A 14887-nucleotide genomic window follows, 5' to 3' on the forward strand; every position below is an offset into this window, starting at 1 on the left:
CCAACTTTTCGGATGAAAGTTTCACCGTGTGGTTTTAGAGATATGTAAAGCAGTGGTAGTGTTCGAAATATATTGTAGATGGCGTGCTAAGTAATACAATTTTTACAATTATGTTAGTTATTTTAAAAATTAAAATATTAATAAAAATATGCTGTTATTTTCAAAAAAGGTACGGAGGCCCTTCAATTACACAGACAGTTTTGCAAAATTAATATTAAATGAAAAATATGATGGTAACACACATCTTTTGAGGTTTATGACGTTTACTACTTTTTATACGTTTTCTACGGGTATATGACGTTTTCGACGTTTACACCTTTCTGACCGTCGAAAACCTGAAAAGTCGTCATACAGACCATCTCTGCTCTGAACGAGTGGTGTGGTTTTTCAAAACGGTATCTCTTACATACTAATTGAGGCTATAAAGTATAGCCACCACGTAAACCAACCAACCAAATTGTCTGAAACACATTTCGTCCAAACATACTTGGGGTCTAAAACCATTATTTCGATGAGGCACATGTTCATCGTATCAAAGTGCATATACCCTCGTTAGCATAAATGCTGAGGGTATAAAAAAAATTACTTTGAAATTAAGAACAAAATAATTGGGAGTTATGTCCGCGTTTTTTTGTAGTTATGTCCGCTTTGCTTCATGGACAAAACTCCCAACGAATTTTGAGAGTTATGTCCGTGGGTGTTACGTCCGGCCACCGTTTTTATACCCTACACCACTATGTGGGGAGGGTATTATAAGTTGGTTTTGGCCAAAAAGTTTGTAACGCATCGAAATAATGATCGTAGACCCATACTTATATATACCAAAATGAATGTCTCGACGAGCTGAGTCGATCTGGCTATGTGTGTCCGTCCGTCAGTCCGTCCGTCCGTCCGTCTGTCCGTCTGTCCGTCTGTCCATCTAAACCTTGTAATCACGCTACAGGTCGCAATTTTGATCGGATCGTCACGAAATTTTGGATGTTGATGGGGGTTTCGGAGGGGAAGAAGCCTATTGATTTTGGTGATGGTCGGATAATATTTAGGGGTCGGAATGGGCAAAAAACTTATGTGGATAAAAAGACAACGCTTTTTTCCAAAGCGAATATCTCAGCTTCTATACGGGGTATACCAAAAGCAAAACCTGACAATAAAAGTAGAAAAAATTGGCTTTCTAATGATGTAAAGTAGGTTCTCGTAGGTGATCAAACAACGAAGATATCACAATAGTCGCAAATAAAACCCAAATTTTCATTTTTGCAATTTTAATTATAATGACGAATATCACAGCTTTGGTTGGGGATCTTCCAAAAACAAAGTCTGACTATGAAAGTAGAAAATCCCATCTTTACAGTGATGCAAAGTAGGTTGGCGTAGGTGGCTACATAACGGAGATATCACAATAGTCGGCGATACATCCAATTTTTTCATTTTTTTGTAATCACGCTACAGGTCGCAATTTTAATTGGATCGTCACGAAATTTTGGGGGCTAATGGGGATCCTACAGAGAAAGAAGCCTATTGATTTTGGTGATGGTCGGATAATATTCAGAGGTCTGAATGGCAAAAACCTTATTTGGAGAAAAAGTCAACGTTTTATTTCAAAGCGAATATCTCTGCTTCGAAAAGGGTTATATCAAAAGCAAAACCTGCTGATGAAAGAAGAAAATATCACCTTTGCAACAATGTTACGTAGGTTGTCGTAGGTGGTCAAACAATGAAGATATCGCAAAAGCCGCTAATAGAACACAACATTTCATTTTTGCGATTTTAATAATAATGACGAATATCACAGCTTTGGTTCCGGACCTTCCAAAAGCAAAGTCTGACAATGAAAGTAAAAAATGCCATCATTACAATGATGTAAAGCAGGTTGGCGTGGGTATCCAAATAACGGAGATATCGCAATAGTTGGTAATACATCCCATTTTTCCCACTTTTTTGGAAATCACGCTAAAGGTCACAATTTTAATTGGATCGTCACGAAATTTTGGGTGTTATTGGGGGTCCCACAGAGGAAAAAACCTTTTGATTTTTGATAATGGTCGGATATTATTCAGGGGACGGAATGTGACAAACAAAAATATTTGGAAAAAAGGCCAACGTTTTATTTCAAAGTTAATATCTCCCTTCTGTAGGAGGTATATCGAAAGCAAAACCTGGCAAGGAAAGTAGAAAAGATCACCTTTACAACGATGTGAAGTAGGTTGTCATAGGTGGCCAAACAACAGAGATATCGCAATAGTCGGTAATGCATCCCTTTTTCCATTTTTGTGCAATCACACTACGAAATTTTAATCGGATCCTCACGAAATTTTGGGGGTTGATGGGGGTCTAACACAGAAAGAAGCCTATTGATGGTTGGCATACATCCCACTTTTCCATTTTTTATTTGGGTGCACTTAAATACGTTTCAAAAAAATTGACCTGCGTTAATGTTGACATTCAGAGCAAATGCGCTAAGCTATCCCAATTTTAATATTTTGAATTTTATTAGTCAAAAGCTTTCGAACAGGGGTAGTGGTGTAGGGTATCACATAGTCGGCCCCGACCCGACTATAGCCTTGGCTCACTTGTTTTTTGTTTGTTCTTAATAAAATTTATGAAATTATACCCTAATTTTTCTTCGTTTTCTTAAGAATAACTTTAGAAAATTCACCCCAATTTGTTGTTTCTGTTAAACACTGGATTGCATTTGGGCCCTAAACATGTGCAAAAAGGCCCCAATGAACAATGCTATTAGACCCCAATATTATTTAGACCTAACAGCTGAATGAAAAAAGGCCCCACAAAGATGAAAATAGGCCCCAAAAGCTTTGTTGTTGTTTTCCATATACCTGTTTAAGGTCTATTTTCATTTTCAATTTGGGGTGTTATTTCTTGGGGCCTTATTTCTGTACGCCCAAAATCCTATAAAAACTTCCTAAATACATAATTTTTGGGGAAGAGGATTTGGTTTGTGTTGCCCGTTTCCGATCTGGCCATAGATTAAAGTCTTCATTCACACAGGCTGAGGATATATCATTGTTTGCAAGACCGAACGATCCCAGAAAAAAAACTCTTTACCCACTTAGTTTAACAAGAGCATGGTGCCATTTGTACATACATAAGTAGTTATTTTTTGGTCTTAAAAGTCGGCAAAATAACTACTAAAGGTCGTGACTACCTACATATTTTTCGATTGGAAGTGGCCAACAATTAACTACTTATTTCTGGCGACATGTCCTTAACGAGGTTTAAAGGATAAGTATCTTTATGACATTTTACAGGCATTATAGAGGTTAACCTCACCAATAAAGATACCAGAATGCCTTTCTTCAATTCAGCTTGGCACGTAGATATGGATGTCATTTCCCTTTAATAAGACCTTAGATGTTATTTTACCAATTACTTTTGTGATTAAAAAATTCAGCATCATTACTGGACATATGTCTTTTGGATGGATTCAGTTGAATTATGATTTCAGAAATTCAAAAGATGTAGTGAATAAATAAATAAATTCAAATGAAACAAATTACAGTTGGTTTATAATTTCTCATTCCAAATTTATATTAAATACTTAGAAAACATTAAGAGTTGCGCCATTATATTTAATACCTGTATTTTTTCTAAAAACTTATTAGCATAATTCCCTGTCAATAACCTAAAATTATAAACATTTATTATAATGTGTTTGTACTTGGAACAATGAAATTGCACAGAATGTTCAACAATATTCCATAATCAAGAGCATTTGCTGTTGTAGATTGTTGGCATTTCGAAAGAATATTGCGCACACACGTTTCATTGTGATTAGCCATAAAATCGAACGTAATGACGATGATTATTACCAATCAATTGCATTTACCGGATATAATTATACAACGACGATTGGGCAATTTAAATGGGAATTAATAAAAATAAATAAATAAATTGTTGAACCGACCGAGAGAGCGAACGAACATGTGTGTGCGTGTATTCAGCGTACATTCATACGTACCCTGTAGGAAGCCTGGGGTCAAGTGTCGACATGTCAGCACTTTGTCTACTATTATGGTGACTTTGTCAACATTTTGTCTATAGTTTGTCAACAATTGTTATTTCACTTTATTTTCTTGAATATAGTATATAATTTAACTGTTTAGAACTATACGTCAAATAAATCCTCATCATATATCCACTGGATTTTATTGGACGTATAGCTATGGAATCGATAATTGAAATCCACTGGACTTCGTTTATATAGACGTACTATTAAGCAGCTGGCTTTAAAAATCAAGCAAAAGCTCCAAATAGACCAAAAAATCTAATAATGAAACTCTGGTACCAATCTCTCCATATGGTCCTTCATAAACTATTTACTCACTACTTCCAATATCTCTACTGGCTCACTACCTCCAATGTCTATACTGACTTACTTACTTACTTAGCTGGCCCATTACAGAACGTTTGTTCTATGGGTCGAACTAAGAAGAGATATCCATTCCTCTCTATTTGTTGCTTTGCTCTCTGGAATACCGCGCCTTTTCATCTCATCATCCACTTGTTTGCGCCATCTATTCCTTGGCCTGCCAATTCTGCGTGCACCGCCAAGCGGTCCGTATTTATACGCCTTTTTAGCGGGTTCATCATCGCTCATTCTTATGATATGGCCTAGCCAACGCAATCGCTGCATCTCGATACGTTTACCTATATTGATGTCGTTGTGTAGCAGATACAGCTCGTGGTTCGTGCGACGTCGATATTCACCGTCAACGCAGATTTGTCCGTAGATTTTTCAAAGAATTTTTCTCTCAAACACACCAAGCACTGCCATGTCTGCTTGCGCAAGTACCCAGGCTTCGGAGCCATACATCAGCACGGGTAGTATCAGTGTTTTGTAGAGCGTTATTTTTGTTTGACGAGATGTGGCTTTGGTTTTAAACTGCTTACTTAAACCAAAGTAGCATCTGTTGGCCAATACAATTCTTCTTTTTATTTCACAACTGATGTCGTTTGTTGTGTTTACGGAGGTGCCGAGGTAGACGAAGTCTTTTACTACCTCAATATTATAGGAACCAACTTCCACAGTCGGTCCGAGCTCAATGGACGCATTGCGCGTCGACACCATCAACTTGGTCTTCTCACCGTTTACCGCCAGACCCACTTTAGCAGATTCTCCTTCGACCTTTATAAAGGTATCAGTTACTTCTTTTACTGATCGGCCCATGATGTCTATATCATCAGCATAAGCAAGTAACATGTGACTATTGGTGTAGATTGTGCCACTTCTTTTGACGTTTGCTTCTCGTATAACCTTTTCCAGGATGTTGAAGAGATCACACGAAAGGCTGTCTCCTTGTCTGAAACCTCTTTTGGTACCAAACTCTTCGGAGAGGTTCTTTCCTATTTTAACTGAGGACCTCGTGTCAGTTAAAGTCATTTTACAAAGGCGGATGAGCTTTGCGGGGATACCAAATTCAGACATGGCTTGGAATACCTTTGAACGCATCGGGCTGTCGAAGGCTGCTTTATAATCGACAAAAAGGTGGTAGGTGTCGATCTGCATCTCTTGGGTCTTCTCCAGGATTTGCCACAGGGTAAATATCTGGTCAATGGTGGACTTGCCAGGTCTAAAGCCGCATTGGTATGGTCCAATTATCTCGTTGACCATAGGCTTTAGTCGTTCGCACAATATCCCGGACACGATCTTGTAGGCAATAGGGAGTAGACTTATGCCCCTATAGTTAGAGCATACAGTCTTATCTCCCTTCTTGTGGACGGGGCACTGGATACTCAGGTTCCAATCGTCGGGTACTCGTTCTTTCTGCCAGATGGTGCTAACTAGCTTATGAATACACCTTACCAGCGTGTCGCCTCCGGTTTTGAACAGCTTGGCTGGGCGGTATACATTCAATACCATCTTCTGGGATTTGGACTGTGGTATCTTCGTCGTCTTCGCTGCTATTGGGTACCAACAGATTTGAAAAATTTTCTTTCCATATCCTAAGTACACTATCTGTATCAGTTACCAAATTACCTTGCTGGTCTCTACAGGAGGATGTGCCTGTACCAAAGCCATCAGTTTGATGCTTGACTCTTTGGTAGAATTTTCGGACTTCATTCTGGCTCCTGTACATCTCGATTTGTTCAAAATCCCGCTTTTCCATCTCTCTCTTTTTCCTGCGGAAAAGACGTTTCTCCTCTCTCCTTTTCTCCCTGTATCTCTCTCGTGCGCTACGCGTTGATACGGATTGTAAAGTAGCCCTATATTCCGCATTTTTCTCTTCGGTTGCAGCACGACACTCCTGATCATACCATGGATTCCTTGGTGGAGGTCTCTGGTATCCAAGCATGAATTTTGCGGCTGTTTGCATGGAGTGGGCAATGCTTTGCCATTGCGCTGATATGTTATCGGGATGAGGAGTGCTTTGATTAAGCAATTGGGCTAGTTGAGTGGAATATGCTGTGGCTATCTGTTGTGATTGCAGCTTACCGATGTCTAACTTTCGTGTTGTGTCTGTTCGTACTTTGTTTGCTACGTTTAAGCGGGTGCGTACCTTTGCTGCAACAAGGTAGTGGTCCGAATCAATGTTTGCGCCTCGGAACGATCGTACATCCAACACGCTCGATGATTGTCTTCCATATATCACAACATGATCAATTTGGTTTCTTGTTTTCTGATCTGGAGACAGCCAGGTGCCCTTATGAATATCGAGATGATTAAATCTGGTACTGCTAACTACCATGTTTTTTTGTAGCTGCAAAGTCTATCAGCCTCATACAATTGTTAGATGTTTCACTGTGGAGACTGAATTTCCCGACTGTTGGGCCAAAGATATTCTCCTTTCCAATTTTGGCATTAAAATCGCCTAGAATGATTTTAATGTCATGGGCAGGGCAACGGTCATATGTTTCTTCTAAGCGCTCGTAAAATATATCTTTGGTCTGTTCGTCCTTTTCTTCAGTGGGAGCATGAGCGCAAATAAAGCTGATGTTGAAGAATTTAGCTTTTATTCGAATTGCAGCAAGTCTTTCATTCACTGGGGTGAAGCTGGATACCAGATGTTTTAGTCTCCGACTAACTACGAATCCACAACCAAACTCATGCTTTACGTCATGGCAGCTATAATACAGTGCGTCACCTTTAGGTGTTGTTGTGACGCCTTTCCCAATCCATCGTATTTCCTGCACGGCAGTAATATCGGTCTTGTACTTTTCAAGTACGTCTGCCAATGCGAAGACTGCACCTTCTCTATAAAGAGTGCGAACATTCCAGGTGCAGATTCGCAGATCATGGTCCTTAAAACGTTTGCGGGGTTCGTCAACTTTAGAGGGGTTTGTTTTTCTTTTCTTTAAATTTTTTAATAGTAGGCTGTTTTTTCTAGGGGAGGGTTACTAACCCGACGCCCAAACCCAAGTTTTTAACGTTCTTATGGGTGAACGCGCGGCACATGTTAGCTCACTACCTTTAACGGGTGTTAACGGCAGTTCCCCAGGTGACACCACTCTATACTGACTTACTAGATCCATTGTCAACACATGGTACCTCAGGAACAACTGACATACTAGTTCCAATGTTACTACTGACTTTCGAATGACACGTTCATACAAAATAGAAAAATACATTAGTTGTCTACACTTTCTCAGTAGTACTGTTGAAAATGTCAGTATTAAGTCAGTATAGATTCATTATTGACATTTCCTACAGGGTAGTCACTTACATATTAATTCTATAAACACGAGAAGTTTGTCAGCATATTTATGATTATTCAATAAAACATCAGCAATATTTCAATTGCAAAAAACGATGACATGAGGACTGCAATGTGACTTTGGCAACCTCCCCTCAGTGATTGATGCAATTTGCACTTATTAACGTTCGATTTTGTTGTTTTAATGACTGGAAATTGACATATTTTGCCATTATTTGTTATAATGGTTCACAAACTTGAAAATATGCGATCAATGCTCTAACAATATGAGATGATTTTATGGGGTATTTAATTTAATTAAATAATTAATTTAATTAAATGCATTTCATACAGAAAATTTAATCGTATTTAATCGTCTAAAGGTGAAGATTGCTTCAATTATTTGAGAATTTCGCAATAAGGCCTAATAATTCCCTTAATGAGCGCAATGTTAGTCTTGAGAGTTTGTGTTCCAACAAATACAATTAAACAATTAGGGAATACTTTGTAAACCCCTCCTCAGCATTTCCAGTTTATACCCATTCCTTATTCGTATACTTAAAATAATAATTTCCAAAGTCTTCTGACTAATTTCCTAACATCTGACCCTCCAGCACCACTTCCACTTTCCAAGTTTTGCCCAACAAACCATCCATAAAATGCAATCACCATTAAAAAGAACATTGGCCATGACTGAATGAATGCGGCTTGCGGCCGTTAGTAATTTTTTCAAAATTATAGTCTTAATTTAATTGTCTGCTAACTGCCCATTTGCTTAACATTAGAATTGAACTTTTAAATAATGAATAAGAACAAATGGACGAACGAACGAACAATTTAATTGTATGTCTGTTAACAATTCTTCTAGCAGTTTTGTAATTAGCGTCCGTTCTGTGAATTCGTTTCATGTCATGCCATATTCTATTCGATCAATCATTGACGCTGCCTTTGCTTGACATTTATAACTAAGCGGCAGCTGTCTGCCGTTTTTAAATGGAAATTGAACAAACGACACAAAAGACTTTGTCCATCAAACGTGCATGTGCAAATATCTTATCTATTTGCAAATGAATGCATTTGGGGCTGGGGTTGGCTTACGTTCCAACTTCTTATTGAGTAAATAGCCAGGTTGCTGATATAAATTGCCATAATTATTTTATAGATATGGCATAACTTTAAATTACCCAGTTCTTTGATTATTTTTTGTTCTTTCAACACAACCACACATTATAGATTTTCCATGATAAGCAAATAATAATAAATAGTCGGGGGCATAATTCATATTTACCGCAAATCAGCTAAACGTTTAGTAGGCAATTTACAAGAGTATTAAATTGTTTTCTATTTACATTGCTACTTAAGTGGCACAATTATCTACTCGAATACGGAAGAACTCAATTGCAGTGAAACACTAAGAGAATAATGTACAAAAATACATTCCGAAAAAAATTGTATAGACAAATTAGAAATTAAGTTCTTGCAACCTTCAAGACCTTTCTAGTTATCTATCAATCAAAAAATCCAATATTTCACGTACATCGCAAAGTCATGTAAATACGATGTTTTTTTTTGCCCAGCAAAAATTCAATTCAGGTATATTTTTTCAACACGTGCATTTTTTGAACAAAATATTTTTCACGACGTGCATTTTTTAAACAAATATTCGTTTATAAACGTGTATTTTTTTAAAAAATATTTTTTAAGACGTGCATTTTTTAAACAAATATTTTTTCTAAACGTTTTTAAACATATTTTTTCCTATACGTGGATTTAAAAAAAAAAAATATTTTTTCATGGCGTAGATTTTTAAAAAAATATTTTTTCAAGACTTGGATTTTTTAAAAAAATAATTTTGCACGACGTGGATTTTTTAAACAATATTTTTCAAGACGTGGATTTTTAAAAAAAAATATTTTTTGAGACGTGGATTTAAAAAATATATTTTTAAGACGTGGATTTAAAAAAATATATTTTTAAGACGTGAATTTAAAAAATATATTTTTAAGACGTGGATTTAAAAAAAAATATTTTTAAGACGTGGATTTAAAAAATATATTTTTAAGACGTGGATTTAAAAAAAATATTTTTAAGACGTGGATTTAAAAAATATATTTTTAAGACGTGGATTTAAAAAAAAACATATTTTTAAGACGTGGATTTAAAAAAATATATTTTTAGGATGTGGATTTAAAAAAATATTAAGACGTGGATTTAAAAAAATATATTTTTAGGATGTGGATTTAAAAAAATATTAAGACGTGGATTTAAAAAAACATATTTTTAGGATGTGGATTTAAAAAAATATTAAGACGTGGATTTAAAAAAATATATTTTTAGGATGTGGATTTAAAAAAATATTAAGACGTGGATTTAAAAAAATATATTTTTAGGATGTGGATTTAAAAAAAATATTAAGACGTGGATTTAAAAAAATATATTTTTAGGATGTGGATTTAAAAAAGTATTAAGACGTGGATTTAAAAAAATATATTTTTAGGATGTGGATTTAAAAAAAATATTAAGACGTGGATTTAAAAAAATATATTTTTAGGATGTGGATTTAAAAAAATATTAAGACGTGGATTTAAAAAAATATATTTTTAGGATGTGGATTTAAAAAAATATTAAGACGTGGATTTAAAAAAATATATTTTTAGGATGTGGATTTAAACAAAAAAAAAATATTAAGACGTGGATTTAAAAAAATATATTTTTAGGATGTGGATTTAAACAAAAAAAAATATTAAGACGTGGATTTAAAAAAATATATTTTTAGGATGTGGATTTAAACAAAAAAAAAAAATATTAAGACGTGGATTTAAAAAATATTAAGACGTGGATTTAAAAAATATTAAGACGTGGATTTAAAAAAATATTAAGACGTGGATTTAAAAAATATTAAGACGTGGATTTAAAAAAATATTAAGACGTTGATTTAAAAAAAAAATATTAAGGCGTGGATTTAAAAAAATAAAGACTTAGATTTTTTTAAAAACATATTTTCAAAACTATATTTTTTAAAAATATACGTTTTCAGCACGTGGATTAAAAAAATTCTAGACGTGGGTTTATAAAATATATTTTTCAATACTTGGTTTTTAAAAAAAAATATATTTTTCAAATACATATTTTTTAAATACATTTTTCAAGACGTGGATTAAAAAAATATATATCTTTCAAGACGTGGATTTTTTAAAAAGATATATTTTCGACTCTGGACTCTGAATTTTATTAAATCCAAAACTTAAATATCAAGAAAGAAATTGCCAATAACTTCCCAAGTTTCTGAGTCTGGCACCCATGCCCAAAAAAATTATTTTACAGAAAATTTTCTAAAACGTGAAATTTTCTTGCAAATGTCTTGGCCACCACTGCATTTTTTCAAGACGGGGATTTTTAAAAAAATGTATTTTTCAAGGCGTCGTTTTAAGAAAATGCATATATTTTTTTTCAAGACGTGGATTTAAAAAAGAAATCAAGACGTGTATTTTTTAAAAACATATTTTCAAAACTAAAATTTTTTAAAAATAAATATTTGCAACACTTGGATTTAAAAAAATTCTAGACGTGGATTTTTAAATATCAAGACGTGGATGTTTTTAAAAAATATATTTTTCAATACGTGGATTTCTTAAGAAAATATACATTTTTCAAGATGTGGACTTTTATTAAAAAATATATTTTTCAAGACGTGGATTAAAAAAAATATATATTTTTCAAGACGTGGATTTTTTTAAAAAAATATTTTTGCATGATTTTAATTTTTTAAAGAATACTTTTAAAGACATGTACTTTAAAAAATATATCTTTCGAGATGTGGATTTTTTAAAAAATTATATTTTTAAAGACGTGGATGTTTTAAAAAATATATTCTTTTCAAGACGTGGATATTTTAAAAAATATATTTTTCAAGACGTGGATTTAAAAACAAATATTTTTTAAGACGAGGATTTTTTAAAAATATATTTTTCAAGACGTGGATTTTTTAAAAAAAATATATATTTTTTAGGACGAGGATTTTTTAAAAAAAATATATATTTTTAGGACGAGGATTTTTTAAAAAAATATATTTTTCAAGACGTGGATTTTTTAAAAATATATTTTTTAAGGCGGGGATTTAAAAAAAAAAATATATATTTTACAAGACGTGGATTTTTTAAAAATATATTTATTAAGGCGGGGATTTTTTTAAAAAAAATATATTTTTCAAGACGTGGATTTTTTTAAAAAAAATATATTTTTTAGGACGAGGATTTTTTAAAAAAAATATATTTTTCAAGACGTGGATATTTTAAAAAATATATATTTTTCAAGACGTGGATAATTAAAAAAATACATTTTTCAAGACGTGGATTTTTTAAAAAATATATTTCTCAAGACGTGGATTTATAAAAAAAATATATTTCTCAAGACGTGGATTTATAAAAAAAATATATTTCTCAAGACGTGGATTTATAAAAAATATATTTCTCAAGACGTGGATTTATAAAAAAAATATATTTCTCAAGACGTGGATTTATAAAAAAAATATATTTCTCAAGACGTGGATTTATAAAAAATATATTTCTCAAGACGTGGATTTATAAAAAAAATATATTTCTCAAGACGTGGATTTATAAAAAAAATATATTTCTCAAGACGTGGATTTATAAAAAAAAATTATTTTTCAAGACGTGGATTTATAAAAAAATATATTTCTCAAGACGTGGATTTATAAAAAAAAATTATTTTTCAATACGCTAATTTTTTAAAAAAATTATTTTTCAATACGCCAATTTTTTAAAAACATATGTTACAAAACGTCGATGTTTAAAAAAATATTTTTCAAGAATTGGATGTTTTCAAAAATATATATTTTTCAAGATGGGGATTTCAAAAAAAAATTGGATTTTTTAAAAAATGTCTCTTTCAAGACTTCGCACACTGGTCGAAACCACTGATCTAGCGGCGCGAAAGTCAAAAAATCGAACTATAAAATTGCGAAATATTTTCCATTGTATCGATTACAGACACTTTGCAGACAAAGATTTTGTTTTTTCATTTTTGTTGTTGTAAATATTCTCTCAGTTATTCACTATCATATATAAGAGTTTTTGTTGCATCAGATTTTAAAAACTTGTTGCAAAAAAATTATCTTAATATTTGTTTAAATTTTAAATGAATTCGTAGTGAAAATGGACAAAATATATTTTTAATTAATAGCAGAGGGTGTGATTTAAATTACACTATGCAACACTGAAAATGCAAACAACTTCTAGCATGGATTTGTTGAAAGTTCATATCTAGACTACAAAAACCCTAGTTGGGTTTTGTCCTGTCAGATCCAGTTCGGATTTTATGGCCTCATCTAAACCGGGCTAAATCTTAACTTTTTTTGCATATATCAGGCCTTTATCTCAGAAAAGAATAGGAGTTTGGCCTTGCTGTCTTTAGCAATATTGTAGCCCTAAACTAGTAGAACTTATCTTTCGAAGAAACCACATAAGAAAAACTCCATCTAGGGCATCAAAATCTATAAAATATAGAAAATTTTACATAATTGCTGAAATTCTGGTCAGTATCGGCTAAACTATTGGGAGTTGAACCAAGTAACCTTTTGCAAAAACCTTCCAAATAAAGTTCTCAACAATTCTTTAGAACATTCTGAAACTCTAAAATGCTTACTGCATGTTGTTTAAGCGGAATTTTGCATCATATCTTTTACAACACGTATTTCAAACACAGTTCACACCAACAGTTTATTCTCGCGTTTCGGATTTCACCACATTATTGACATTTTTATTAAATCGTCGTTGAAAAATGTACCGAAAACAGCGGCGTAGAGGCATTTTACAACAATGACATGTTCTGAAGAGTTGTGTATTGCATTCCAGGGAATATTTTTCCAAAAGAAAATATTCAGAAAAAATTAACGATTTTGGAGATACGGTGCGAAATGTATAAAAATTGTGGACTTTTTGCATATATTTTGAAATTTGAGGCAATAAATGTAGTTTTTCGAGTTCATTATTTCTCCAACTATTTTATTCTTGTCCTTATCTACAAATTTGCTTCAGAGGTCAGAAGAAGATTCGCATTGGTTTCAGAGATATAGCCCCGAATTTCTTTAAAAACTCAATATTTAGCCATGTTTAGATGGGGCCATAAAATCCGAGCTGGATCTGACACAACAAAACCCAACTAGGGTTTCTTGTCGTTTGGGTCTGTGCTTTCAAAAAATCCTCAGTTCGAAGTGTTTGCACAAGATCACCTTAAAAATGTTGCACAGTGTTATAAACATTAGTTTGGGGTCTGTAGGTACTTAGTTATATAGCTGTTTCTTCTCGAAACTTTCTTGGACAAATTCCAACAACAAAATAAAGCAGCAGCTGGGGAGCAAAATTGGAGCCAACGAAGAGAGAAAAAAGGCACAATAGCGAACAGCAAATAAATAAAAAGAATAAAAAACACTTTTTATTTTCCGAACAATATCGTTTCAGTAGAAAACACATTATTTTTATTTATTGAAAAGTCAAACCAATTCGAATGGTATTTAATTATAAAAACTTCAAAATCATTTAAATTAATTATTTAAACAAGTGCGCCAAATACGAACAACGAAATCAACAATTATTATTATTTTAATCAAAACGCGTCTTTGCGCTAAAAGACCGAAAACAACTATATTTGTAACTTCAATTATTACAACAAAAACTGCTACCAGTGACATCTTCAAAGGGTGTTGCCATATAAAAATAGATCCTTCGACACAGGGTTACCAGATCGGTCCCGCCGCCCGCTTGTCCGAAATTAACGGCGTTTCACGAACGTGAACAATAGCAATAAATTTTCAAAAGATTCAATTTTTTTATTGTTTTTATGGGGGTTGTACGCGCTTGTTCCATAGAGTGCATCTTGTAAACTTGGCCGAACTTAGGTCCGATTATTTTTTGGGGAAAGAAATTTGACTCTCTGGATACTGAATAACCACATTCGGGCTGCAAATATTTGCAAATCTTTTGATGACTGCACTTTTAAAAAAGGAATTTTGCATGAAATTCATACAAGTTTAGCTGTGCATTTGTATGGGAGCTAAATCAAAATATGGACCTATCTTGAGAAATGTTTGCAAGGAGGAGTTCTACCCCCGGAGGCACTATAATACAATATTTTAGCTAAATATGTTATTAAATATGGGATAACAAGTAAAAATTCAACGAATCGGGGGTACCATAAAAGGGGCTACATCGAAACATAAA

At 33.3% G+C, this 14887-nt stretch overlaps 1 protein-coding gene and 1 long non-coding RNA gene across 2 annotated transcripts in view; one reads left to right on the plus strand and one right to left on the minus strand.

Annotated features, from left to right (window-relative positions):
* The window catches only part of LOC141394103 (uncharacterized), a 590278-nt gene that overhangs the window by 537075 nt on the left and 38316 nt on the right, over positions 1 to 14887 (minus strand). The window lies entirely within an intron of this gene.
* Positions 8899 to 14887, plus strand: part of plh (pasang lhamu) — a 92611-nt gene continuing 86622 nt past the window's right edge. Inside the window, exon 1 of the mRNA XM_073967943.1 lies at positions 8899 to 9242. The gene's annotated coding sequence lies outside the window, so the exon portion shown is untranslated. The remainder of the gene's footprint in view (positions 9243 to 14887) is intronic.

This window comes from Musca autumnalis, unplaced genomic scaffold, assembly GCF_047663935.1.
Source record: "Musca autumnalis isolate F117 unplaced genomic scaffold, ASM4766393v1 scaffold_1, whole genome shotgun sequence".
NCBI classification, from domain to species: Eukaryota; Metazoa; Arthropoda; class Insecta; order Diptera; family Muscidae; genus Musca; species Musca autumnalis.